Below are 13,984 nucleotides of genomic sequence, written 5' to 3'. Positions count from 1 at the left end.
GATGCTGTTTTCAGTGCCATGTACCTTAAATTTGCTGTAATTTTCTTATGCATAGGTTTTCCTTTCAGAGTAATTAGTGTTTTGAGTATTTTGGTGAAATCTCGCCACTTTTTAAATGGCAAGAAAAAACAATGAGAACTATAGTATAAAATTAAGCTGGGATTTAAGAGAAAATTTATATATGCTCATGGAAAATACGATTTTTGGTGAAAAAATTCATTACGAATTTTGATGCCCCTTAGTAATGTATGTATCGCCTTGAACGAAAATGTAGTATATGCCCCTTAGTGAGACACCCTATTTTCAGGGTACAAAGTGGCTTAATATGATTCCATCAGTGAAATATAAGCATTTTTATAGAATCTCACCAGCCCAGAGATCTTTTTAGAATCGGGGCCTTAGAGAAAGTTTTCATTGCTAAATTGATATTTTGTTCTATATGTTAACATATTTTATTCTTGCTCTAAAGGTAAATGAGTATTTAAACTGCAAAGGGGTGAAACACATGGTTGAAGTCTGCAGCAGCCATGCTCCTAAGTGAAACCTGAGCATAAATTTGGTGCAACTCCCAAACAGAACTTTATAGGAGTTATATGATATATTATGATTTTTACTATTTACTTTCAGTATAATTTTTAAACTGCTAATTTTATTGAGTAGTATACTATATATAAAAACAAGTGTCAAATTTGGCAGATGTACAGGTTTATTATGCTTAGATAGTTACGATAGTTTTTTGTATTACATAATGTAAATTTGTATCTTGCATGTGCACTGCTAATACAAGTTTATATGCAGAGTATGCAGAGTATGTGTGTGTATATGTATATATATATATATATATACATATATATATATTATATATATATATATATATAGAGAGAGAGAGAGAGAGAGAGAGAAAGAGAGAGAGAAAGAGAGAGAGAGAGAGAGAGAGAGAAATGTTGGTCACCAAGCACTCCATCTTTGATCCTCAACAATTGACCTGGGTGCAATCCAAAAAAATTGAGAATATATTTCAGTCTCATAGGTATGGGCACTCACAGGAATTTAAAAATTCAAGCTTTATTGGAGACATTTCTTAAACTTCAATGTCGACGTTACAAACCCAGTGTCGGGCCCTTATCAAGACATGTCAATTTACATCAACATAGTGTGTGCACAGATGCAGCTCTCGGGCCATCCTCCCACAGTCGATAGACAGACAGAGTGACTCTGAGTGACACATGTGGCTTATTTAAAGGCAGCCAGTGAGCTGCAGGTGCATCCTGTGAATGTTCCCTAGGCCCATGTGTGCCAGGATGCAGGGAATACTGGTTCCCAAAGCTTCATTAACTGAGGGCAGTTAGAATTTGACCTGTCTTTATTTGGGCATATTTATATTCAATAGATGGGCTACTGTCACATTTAACTGGTATAAACCATGGCCTAGTAGTAACTGCTCACTTCACTACTGGGAAACTACAATTTCCAGAGTTGACAGTCACTGAGTCATGTGCATATTGCACACTTGGCTAAAATATGCAGATTCTGTTACTAGAAGTTGAAGAGCAGGAATATTTGGCAGGAGTTGTCCAGAGCAGAATGAAAGTGTGAAAGTAACCATTCAGTCTAAAAGGGCAGCGTAGCCAAGTCAAACTTAAGGTGATCTTTTTGGCAAATGATCATTGTTATAATTATTTGATTTATGTTATAATTATGTTGTTGTTTTTCATGATGAAATTGTCTCTGTGATGTGTTATCATAATGCATGATGCGTAAATTATTAGAGAGTACAGTCAGAGCAGATTAAATTAAATGTTTCCAGTGTTACAACTTCCAAGTCCAAGTATGTTGTTTTTAATTTTTAAAATGACATCTTATTGTAAATGCTCTTCTCTAGTATATCAAACATAGGATTAATTTGTGTATGCATGTAGGTGTTTTTTTTGTGTGTATATGTATTTGTATGTTTATGACTGGGTGTGTATGTTGTAAGAGTGACTGTGTGTGTGTATGAGTGTGTATGTGTTTATGTGTGTGTTTGCATATGTATGTGTGTATGTATGTATGAGTGTGCGTTTATGTATGTATGAGTATGTGTGTACATGTATCTATGAGTATTAACAAAGGTAAAAGACCTCTTTGCTGTTTTATTGGCCATATTGCAACAAGATAATCTGCCACATTGCCCCTCCCAATATAGTGCTCTGGATCCGCCACTGATCCAACCAGCAGAAACAAGGCATTTTAGAAGTAAGAGATAATCAATCCAAAAGATCAAACTTGCTTCATGCTAAGGCCGTCACATGATTTCCTTCCTATGTTAGCTCTGGGAAATGGTGTCCCCAATACTCCAAAAAGAGGAAATTGTTTTTTGTCTGTCAACAAATATGATTGTATTCTATGAGACTTAAGGGTATAATATTGGGTCATATTTTAGATGCCTTCTACAAAAAAAAATCCTCTTAAATGCTATGTACTTTATATTGCAGGACGCAGCTATTTCCTTCCTGAGTAATGATTCTGAAATTTGATACTTGTCAATTCAATCACCAGCAATACAAATTTACATATTAACTTCATATATAGAAAACTGTAGTTGAAACTCATCCTACTCTAACACTAGAAAGCACATACATATTTAATTGAAAAAATGATAGAATCTAATCATTTCTAAAACCGTGTTAGCAAATGTTATATGACTGAAATGCTTTAGACTGAAGTCAAAGAACAATACAGCTATGGTAGAACCTTCAGCTTTATTTCTTTACAGCTAAATACAATATCTAAATATAATGTGTTGTATAAAATGCATCTGCAGTATAAAGTTCCATCCATCCAAATACAATAACAAAGCTCTTCACAATTGTGCTTTGAAGCACATCTTAAACTACCTCCTAGCCTGATAGCCTGAAAGCACATTTCAGCTGCTTTGATCTGACTAGTATGCTATAAAACAGAAAGATGGAGGAATGTTACCATTGCTCTGTTTCATATTCTTTATCATCTATAAATATAATGTGTAAATGTACTTTCGTTTGCTTATAAAAAAAATATTATAAAAGGTTTACTTTATCCTATATTTTAGTGTATTATTATATATATTATACTGGCTGCATATTAATAGACATTTTGTTTCTGCTTCAATCACAATTTCTGAGTAGTTGAAATGAATACTAATGTACCCAAGACTGAGTTTTATACCACTCACCAATATAATTATTGTTAAAAATCTTCTGCTAGTGACAACTATGTTCTCCTAACTGTAAAGCTCAGATAACAAGTAAAGACCACATACAGGATATAAAACCCTAATCAAAAGAGATAAATCATTTCAACTCTCATGGCTTGAAGTAAGATGTGTCTGAATTAAGCTATTGGAAAGCTTAGTATTTTGAATTAAAAAAGGAAATATAATCACTTCTTGTTAACACTCTTAAATTATATAAATTACAGAACTATGTGCCCATGGAGCTAGCTTAATGTTTGGCTTTTCCATTGTACTTGTTAGTGCAATTTACAGACATTAACCATTTTAAAGCATAGAACACATTATTGAGCACCTTCCTATTCTTAAAAAGAGTAGGAAATGTCCTTTTTTTTACATTTGAGTGACACCTGAATTTTCCTTAAAACCCCCCAAAAACAATAAAAAAACAAACAAATACAAATGCTTCTATTTATCATATGGTGGACAGAGAAGGTTTGCAATTGGGAACATGTCTGCCTGTGTTCACAGCAAGTGGGCAGCAGACACAGTGATTATTGCTCAGGCATGTGCTTGTGCAGTGCTGCACCCTTCTCTCATGCAAGCAATCAAGCAAGAGCAGGGCCTGTTAATCCCCCTGACTTAACAAATTTGTGGTGATTTAACAGCACCATCCTTGGGGTGGCAGAGAGGCTATTTAAAGAACAGCAAACCGCTTTCCTGGCCGGGCACGTGTCTTTACCAGTGTCAGGTGGAAATATTTTTGTCCCAAAATGTAGCAAGCTGGAATCAATGGCTGAGTGAGCTCAGTTACCAAATACTCTTACAAAGTACTGCAACTCTCTCTTAAATGCTTTAATCAGCTATCTACAATGCAAAGAAACAATTTAATATGAAATAATAACTAAAGAGAAGTGTGCAGATTCTGAGTATAATGAATATACCTTTAAATAAGTTTTTAAATGAACACTGCACAGGGTACTGGAATATAAAACAAGTACAAATAAATCTCCACAAAACTGAAAACTGAAATAAAATACAAATAGTAGTTATCAATACGTGAAGTGCAGCTTATGGATAATGTCTGTTGCAGGAAAACAGAGCAAATATCCTTAACTCTGATGTCATAGTCACAGTGAAATGATATCCGGAACAGAGTATTCAGAGAGATTGTAGCCTAACACTCCAGGTAAAAACCAGCTAAAACACATACAATACCAAACTACTAAGAAAAACTTAGGGCTAGTTGACATTGAGGTGGTAAATTTGTAAACTAGTGATAACATAAAAATTCTCCATAGACTTTAATGGAGATAAATGTTTTTACCAGCAGTTTCCATACTTTACCACCTCAATGGATACTAGGCCTTAGTCGGTAACAAAGATCCCAAGAAAACAGGTCAGGAAAACCAAAGTCAAAACCTGGAGTGTAAAAACAGGGATACAATTGAGTATGAATGTCTTAATACACAAGCAAGTTAATTGTAATTAAAGGGACATGAAATCCAAAAATGTTCTTTCATAATTCAGATAGAGAATAAAATTTAACCAACTTTCCAATTTACTTCTATTATTTAATTTGCTTCCTTCTTTTGTTATCCTTTGCTGAAAGGTTTATCTAGGCAAGTTCAGGAGCAGCAGAGAACCTAGGTTCTAGCTGTTGATTGGTGGCTGCATATATACTGTATATCGATTGTGATTTTCTCACCCATGTAATCATTTAGAAATCATTAGTGCATTGCTGCTCCTTCAACAAATGATACCAAGAGAGAATGAAACACTTTAGATAATAAAAGTAAATTAGAAAGTTGTTTAAACTTGTATTCTTTATCTGAATCATGAAAGAAAATGTTTGGGTTTCGTGTCCCTTTAAGGATGATTAGATCCTCTTAGGTCTTCTTAAAAGTACAGTACCCTTTAACCCAACAGTGTCAGCAAATCCCCCCTTTCTTTTTATCTTTTGTTTTTATTTTATTTTTAATAATTTTTTTTTATAAGAACAGTAAATACAATTAATCACAACATGTTAAACATACTTACATTGGGCCACATTACAAGTGTCGAGCTAACTGATCTCAAAGTAAAAAATTAGCATGGCTGGATTTGCGAGCATTACAAGTTGAAAGTATAAAGACTCAGGTGCGCTAACTTCAGGATTTTGGATACCATGACCACGCTAATTTCTTCTCGCCATAGACTTTTATAGGATGCTCTACAAAAAAAATATTAGTTATAGTTTGTGTGCTAAGCCAACACTGTGCTAGATCAACTGCGCTAAACCTGAAGGTGCTTTAAGAATACTTATACAGCGAGGGAAAAAATTATTTAATCCCCTGCTGATTTTGTACGTTTGCCCACTGACAAAGACATGATCAGCCTATAATTTTAATGGTAGGTTTATTTAAACAGTGAGAGACAGAATAACAACTAAAAAAATCCAGAAAAACACATTTAAAAAAGTTATAAATTGATTTGCATTTTAATAAATGAAATAAGTATTTGATCCGCTATTAATCAGCAAAATTTCTGAACCCCAGGTGTCTTTTATACAATTAACAAGCTGAGATTAGGAGCACTTTCTTAAAGGGAGTGCTCCTAATCTCAGCTTGTTACCTGTATAAAAGACACCAGTCCACAGAAGCAATCAATCAGATTCCACACTCTCCACCATGGCCAAGACCAAAGAGCTGTCCAAGGATGTATGGGACAAGATTGTAGACCTACACAAGGCTGGAATGGGCTACAAGACCATCACCAAGCAGCTTGGTGAGAAGGTGACAACAGTTGGTGCGATTATTAGCAAATGGAAGAAACACAACATAACTGTCAATCTCCCTCGGTCTGTGGCTCCATGCAAGATCTCACCTTGTGGAGTTTCAATGATCATGAGAACAGTGAGGAATCAGCCCAGAACTACATGGGAGGATCTTGTCAATAATCTCAAGGCAGTTGAGAATATAGTCACAAAGAAAACAATTGGTAACACACTAGGCCGTGAAGGACATGCAATCCTGCAACACCTGCAAGTTCCCCCTGTTTAAAAAAGCACATTTACAGGAAGTTTGCCAATGAACATCTGAATGATTCAAAGGAGAACTGGGTGAAAGTGTTGTGGTCAGATGAAACCAAAATTGAGCTCTTTGCCATCTCAACTCAACTTGCAGTGTTTTGAGGAGGAGGATTAATGTCTATGACCCTAAGAACAACATCCCCACCCTCAAACATGGAGGTGGAAACATTATGCTTTGGGGGTGTTTTTCTGCTAAGGGGACAGGACAACTTCACCGCATCAAAGGGACGATGGACAGGGCCATGTACCGTCAAATCTTGGGTGAGAACCTCCTTCCCTCAGCCAGGGTATTGAAAATGGGTTGTGGATGAGTACTCTGCTTGACAATGAACCAAAACACATGGCAAAGGCAACAAAGGAGTGGCTCAAGAAGAAGCACATTAAGGTCCTGGAGTGGCCTACCCAGTCTCCAGAACATAATCCTATAGAACATCTGTGGAGAGAGCTGAAGGTTCGAGTTGCCAAACATCAGCCTCGAAACCTTAATGACTTGGAGAGTATCTGCAAAGAGGAGTGAGACAAAATCCCTCCTTAGAATTGTGTGCAAACCTGGTGGCCAACTACAAGAAACATCTGATCTCTGTGATTGCCAACAAGGGTTTTGCCACCAAGTACTAAGTCATGTTTTGAAAAGGTGTCAAATACTTATTTCTCTCATTAAAATGCAAATCAATTTATAACTTTTTTTTAAATGTGGTTTTCTGGATTTTTTTGTTGTTATTCTGTCTCTCACTGTTCAAATAAACCTAACCTAAAATTATAGACTGATGATTTATTTGACAGTGGGCAAACGTACAAAATCAGCAGGGGGTCAAATAATGTTTCCCTCACTGTACATAGAAGAAAATGCACTTTATATATATATATATATATATATATATATATATATATATATATATATACACATACACACATACACATACAGTATATATATATATATATATATATATATATATATATATATATATATATATATATATATATATATAGTTGGTCTGATGAAGGGGTCAACACCCCGAAACGTCACTGGTTTATATGGAATAAAACACTTTTTATTTCACATGTATCAAGTCCAGTGAGTGCTTGTGTTATAACTTATTTGAACTTTCTATAGCACCCTGGCAGAATTGAAATTTACTGTTTGAGGGAGTGCACTTATTTCAGTGCATTTTATATATATATATATATATATATATATATATATATATATACACACAGTATCTCACAAAAGTGAGTACACCCCTCACATCCTCACATTGTTTTAAATATTTTATTATATCTTTTCATGTGACAACACTGAAGAAATGACACTTTGCTACAATGTAAAGTAGTGAGTGTACAGCTTGTATAACTGTGTAAATTTCCTGTTCCCTCAAAATAACTCAACACACAGCCATTAATGTCTAAACCATTGGCAACAAAAGTGAGTACACCCCTAAGTGAAAATGTCCAAAGTGGGCCCAATTAGCCATATTCCCTCCGTGAAGGACATGCAATCCTGCAACACCTGCAAGTTCCCCCTGTTTAAAAAAGCACATTTACAGGCCTGTCTGAAGTTTGCCAATGAACATCTGAATGATTCAGAGGAGAACTGGGTGAAAGTGTTGTGGTCAGATGAAACCAAAATTGAGCTTTTTGCCATCTCAACTCAACTTGCAGTGTTTTGAGGAGGAGGATTAATGTCTATGACCCTAAGAACAACATCCCCACCCTCAAACATGGAGGTGGAAACATTATGCTTTGGGGGTGTTTTTCTGCTAAGGGGACAGGACAACTTCACCGCATCAAAGGGACGATGGACAGGGCCATGTACCGTCAAATCTTGGGTGAGAACCTCCTTCCCACAGCCCGGGTATTGAAAATGGGTTGTGGATGAGTACTCTGCTTGACAATGAACCAAAACACATGGCCAAGGCAACAAAGGAGTGGCTCAAGAAGAAGCACATTAAGATCCTGGAGTGGCCTACCCAGTCTCCAGAACATAATCCTATAGAACATCTGTGGAGAGAGCTGAAGGTTCGAGTTGCCAAACATCAGCCTCGAAACCTTAATGACTTGGAGAGTATCTGCAAAGAGGAGTGGGACAAAATCCCTCCTTAGAATTGTGTGCAAACCTGGTGGCCAACTACAAGAAACATCTGATCTCTGTGATTGCCAACAAGGGTTTTGCCACCAAGTACTAAGTCATGTTTTGAAAAAGTGTCAAATACTTATTTCTCTCATTAAAATGCAAATCAATTTATAACTTTTTTTAAATGTGGTTTTCTGGATTTTTTTGTTGTTATTCTGTCTCTCACTGTTCAAATAAACCTAACCTAAAATTATAGACTGATGATTTATTTGACAGTGGGCAAACGTACAAAATCAGCAGGGGGTCAAATAATGTTTCCCTCACTGTACATAGAAGAAAATGCACTTTATATATATATATATATATATATATATATATATATATATATATATATATATACATACACATACAGTATATATATATATATAGTTGGTCTGATGAAGGGGTCAACACCCCGAAACGTCACTGGTTTATATGGAATAAAACACTTTTTATTTCACATGTATCAAGTCCAGTGAGTGCTTGTGTTATAACTTATTTGAACTTTCTATAGCACCCTGGCAGAATTGAAATTTACTGTTTGAGGGAGTGCACTTATTTCAGTGCATTTTATATATATATATATATATATATATATATATATATATATATATATATATATATATATTTATATACACACAGTATCTCACAAAAGTGAGTACACCCCTCACATCCTCACATTGTTTTAAATATTTTATTATATCTTTTCATGTGACAACACTGAAGAAATGACACTTTGCTACAATGTAAAGTAGTGAATGTACAGCTTGTATAACTGTGTAAATTTCCTGTTCCCTCAAAATAACTCAACACACAGCCATTATTGTCTAAACCATTGGCAACAAAAGTGAGTACACCCCTAAGTGGAAATGTCCAAAGTGGGCCCAATTAGCCATATTCCCTCCGTGAAGGACATGCAATCCTGCAACACCTGCAAGTTCCCCCTGTTTAAAAAAGCACATTTACAGGCCTGTCTGAAGTTTGCCAATGAACATCTGAATGATTCAGAGGAGAACTGGGTGAAAGTGTTGTGGTCAGATGAAACCAAAATTGTGCTCTTTGCCATCTCAACTCAACTTGCAGTGTTTTGAGGAGGAGGATTAATGTCTATGACCCTAAGAACAACATCCCCACCCTCAAACATGGAGGTGGAAACATTATGCTTTGGGGGTGTTTTTCTGCTAAGGGGACAGGACAACTTCACCGCATCAAAGGGACGATGGACAGGGCCATGTACCGTCAAATCTTGGGTGAGAACCTCCTTCCCTCAGCCAGGGTATTGAAAATGGGTTGTGGATGAGTACTCTGCTTGACAATGAACCAAAACACATGGCAAAGGCAACAAAGGAGTGGCTCAAGAAGAAGCACATTAAGGTCCTGGAGTGGCCTACCCAGTCTCCAGAACATAATCCTATAGAACATCTGTGGAGAGAGCTGAAGGTTCGAGTTGCCAAACATCAGCCTCGAAACCTTAATGACTTGGAGAGTATCTGCAAAGAGGAGTGAGACAAAATCCCTCCTTAGAATTGTGTGCAAACCTGGTGGCCAACTACAAGAAACATCTGATCTCTGTGATTGCCAACAAGGGTTTTGCCACTAAGTACTAAGTCATGTTTTGAAAAGGTGTCAAATACTTATTTCTCTCATTAAAATGCAAATCAATTTATAACTTTTTTTTAAATGTGGTTTTCTGGATTTTTTTGTTGTTATTCTGTCTCTCACTGTTCAAATAAACCTAACCTAAAATTATAGACTGATGATTTATTTGACAGTGGGCAAACGTACAAAATCAGCAGGGGGTCAAATAATGTTTCCCTCACTGTACATAGAAGAAAATGCACTTTATATATATATATATATATATATATATATATATATATATATATATATATATATATATACACATACACACATACACATACAGTATATATATATATATATATATATATATATATATATATATATATATAGTTGGTCTGATGAAGGGGTCAACACCCCGAAACGTCACTGGTTTATATGGAATAAAACACTTTTTATTTCACATGTATCAAGTCCAGTGAGTGCTTGTGTTATAACTTATTTGAACTTTCTATAGCACCCTGGCAGAATTGAAATTTACTGTTTGAGGGAGTGCACTTATTTCAGTGCATTTTATATATATATATATATATATATATATATATATATATATATATATATATATACACACAGTATCTCACAAAAGTGAGTACACCCCTCACATCCTCACATTGTTTTAAATATTTTATTATATCTTTTCATGTGACAACACTGAAGAAATGACACTTTGCTACAATGTAAAGTAGTGAGTGTACAGCTTGTATAACTGTGTAAATTTCCTGTTCCCTCAAAATAACTCAACACACAGCCATTAATGTCTAAACCATTGGCAACAAAAGTGAGTACACCCCTAAGTGAAAATGTCCAAAGTGGGCCCAATTAGCCATATTCCCTCCGTGAAGGACATGCAATCCTGCAACACCTGCAAGTTCCCCCTGTTTAAAAAAGCACATTTACAGGCCTGTCTGAAGTTTGCCAATGAACATCTGAATGATTCAGAGGAGAACTGGGTGAAAGTGTTGTGGTCAGATGAAACCAAAATTGAGCTTTTTGCCATCTCAACTCAACTTGCAGTGTTTTGAGGAGGAGGATTAATGTCTATGACCCTAAGAACAACATCCCCACCCTCAAACATGGAGGTGGAAACATTATGCTTTGGGGGTGTTTTTCTGCTAAGGGGACAGGACAACTTCACCGCATCAAAGGGACGATGGACAGGGCCATGTACCGTCAAATCTTGGGTGAGAACCTCCTTCCCACAGCCCGGGTATTGAAAATGGGTTGTGGATGAGTACTCTGCTTGACAATGAACCAAAACACATGGCCAAGGCAACAAAGGAGTGGCTCAAGAAGAAGCACATTAAGATCCTGGAGTGGCCTACCCAGTCTCCAGAACATAATCCTATAGAACATCTGTGGAGAGAGCTGAAGGTTCGAGTTGCCAAACATCAGCCTCGAAACCTTAATGACTTGGAGAGTATCTGCAAAGAGGAGTGGGACAAAATCCCTCCTTAGAATTGTGTGCAAACCTGGTGGCCAACTACAAGAAACATCTGATCTCTGTGATTGCCAACAAGGGTTTTGCCACCAAGTACTAAGTCATGTTTTGAAAAAGTGTCAAATACTTATTTCTCTCATTAAAATGCAAATCAATTTATAACTTTTTTTAAATGTGGTTTTCTGGATTTTTTTGTTGTTATTCTGTCTCTCACTGTTCAAATAAACCTAACCTAAAATTATAGACTGATGATTTATTTGACAGTGGGCAAACGTACAAAATCAGCAGGGGGTCAAATAATGTTTCCCTCACTGTACATAGAAGAAAATGCACTTTATATATATATATATATATATATATATATATATATATATATATATATATATATATATATATATATATACATACACATACAGTATATATATATATATAGTTGGTCTGATGAAGGGGTCAACACCCCGAAACGTCACTGGTTTATATGGAATAAAACACTTTTTATTTCACATGTATCAAGTCCAGTGAGTGCTTGTGTTATAACTTATTTGAACTTTCTATAGCACCCTGGCAGAATTGAAATTTACTGTTTGAGGGAGTGCACTTATTTCAGTGCATTTTATATATATATATATATATATATATATATATATATATATATATATATATATATATATATATATATATATATTTATATACACACAGTATCTCACAAAAGTGAGTACACCCCTCACATCCTCACATTGTTTTAAATATTTTATTATATCTTTTCATGTGACAACACTGAAGAAATGACACTTTGCTACAATGTAAAGTAGTGAATGTACAGCTTGTATAACTGTGTAAATTTCCTGTTCCCTCAAAATAACTCAACACACAGCCATTATTGTCTAAACCATTGGCAACAAAAGTGAGTACACCCCTAAGTGGAAATGTCCAAAGTGGGCCCAATTAGCCATATTCCCTCCGTGAAGGACATGCAATCCTGCAACACCTGCAAGTTCCCCCTGTTTAAAAAAGCACATTTACAGGCCTGTCTGAAGTTTGCCAATGAACATCTGAATGATTCAGAGGAGAACTGGGTGAAAGTGTTGTGGTCAGATGAAACCAAAATTGTGCTCTTTGCCATCTCAACTCAACTTGCAGTGTTTTGAGGAGGAGGATTAATGTCTATGACCCTAAGAACAACATCCCCACCCTCAAACATGGAGGTGGAAACATTATGCTTTGGGGGTGTTTTTCTGCTAAGGGGACAGGACAACTTCACCGCATCAAAGGGACGATGGACAGGGCCATGTACCGTCAAATCTTGGGTGAGAACCTCCTTCCCACAGCCAGGGTATTGAAAATGGGTTGTGGATGAGTACTCTGCTTGACAATGAACCAAAACACATGGCCAAGGCAACAAAGGAGTGGCTCAAGAAGAAGCACATTAAGGTCCTGGAGTGGCCTACCCAGTCTCCAGAACATAATCCTATAGAACATCTGTGGAGAGAGCTGAAGGTTCGAGTTGCCAAACATCAGCCTCGAAACCTTAATGACTTGGAGAGTATCTGCAAAGAGGAGTGGGACAAAATCCCTTCTTAGAATTGTTTGCAAACCTGGTGGCCAACTACAAGAAACATCTGATCTCTGTGATTGCCAACAAGGGTTTTGCCACCAAGTACTAAGTCATGTTTTGAAAAGGTGTCAAATACTTATGTCTCTCATTAAAATGCAAATCAATTTATAACTTTTTTTAAATGTGGTTTTCTGGATTTTTTTGTTGTTATTCTGTCTCTCACTGTTCAAATAAACCTAACCTAAAATTATAGACTGATGATTTATTTGACAGTGGGCAAACCTACAAAATCAGCAGGGGATCAAATAATGTTTCCCTCACTGTACATAGAAGAAAATGCACTTTATATATATATATATATATATATATATATATATATATATACATATACATACACACATACACATACAGTATATATATATATATATATATATATATATATATATATATATATATAGTTGGTCTGATGTAGGGGTCAACACCCCGAAACGTCACTGGTTTATATGGAATAAAACACTTTTTATTTCACATGTATCAAGTCCAGTGAGTGCTTGTGTTATAACTTATTTGAACTTTCTATAGCACCCTGGCAGAATTGAAATTTACTGTTTGTGGGAGTGCACTTATTTCAGTGCATTTTATATATATATATATATATATATATATATACACAGTATCTCACAAAAGTGAGTACACCCCTAACATCCTCACATTGTTTAAAATATTTTATGATATCTTTTCATGTGACAACACTGAAGAAATGACACTTTGCTACAATGTAAAGTAGTGAGTGTACAGCTTGTATAACTGTGTAAATTTCCTGTTCCCTCAAAATAACTCAACACACAGCCATTAATGTCTAAACCATTGGCAACAAAAGTGAGTACACCCCTAAGTGGAAATGTCCAAAGTGGGCCCAATTAGCCATATTCCCTCCCCGGTGTCAAGTGACTCGTTAGTGTTACAAGGTCTCAGGTGTGAAT

Source organism: Bombina bombina, chromosome 4 (genome assembly GCF_027579735.1).
Source record: "Bombina bombina isolate aBomBom1 chromosome 4, aBomBom1.pri, whole genome shotgun sequence".
NCBI lineage: Eukaryota > Metazoa > Chordata > Amphibia > Anura > Bombinatoridae > Bombina > Bombina bombina.
Note: the sequence above shows the minus strand (reverse complement) of the source record.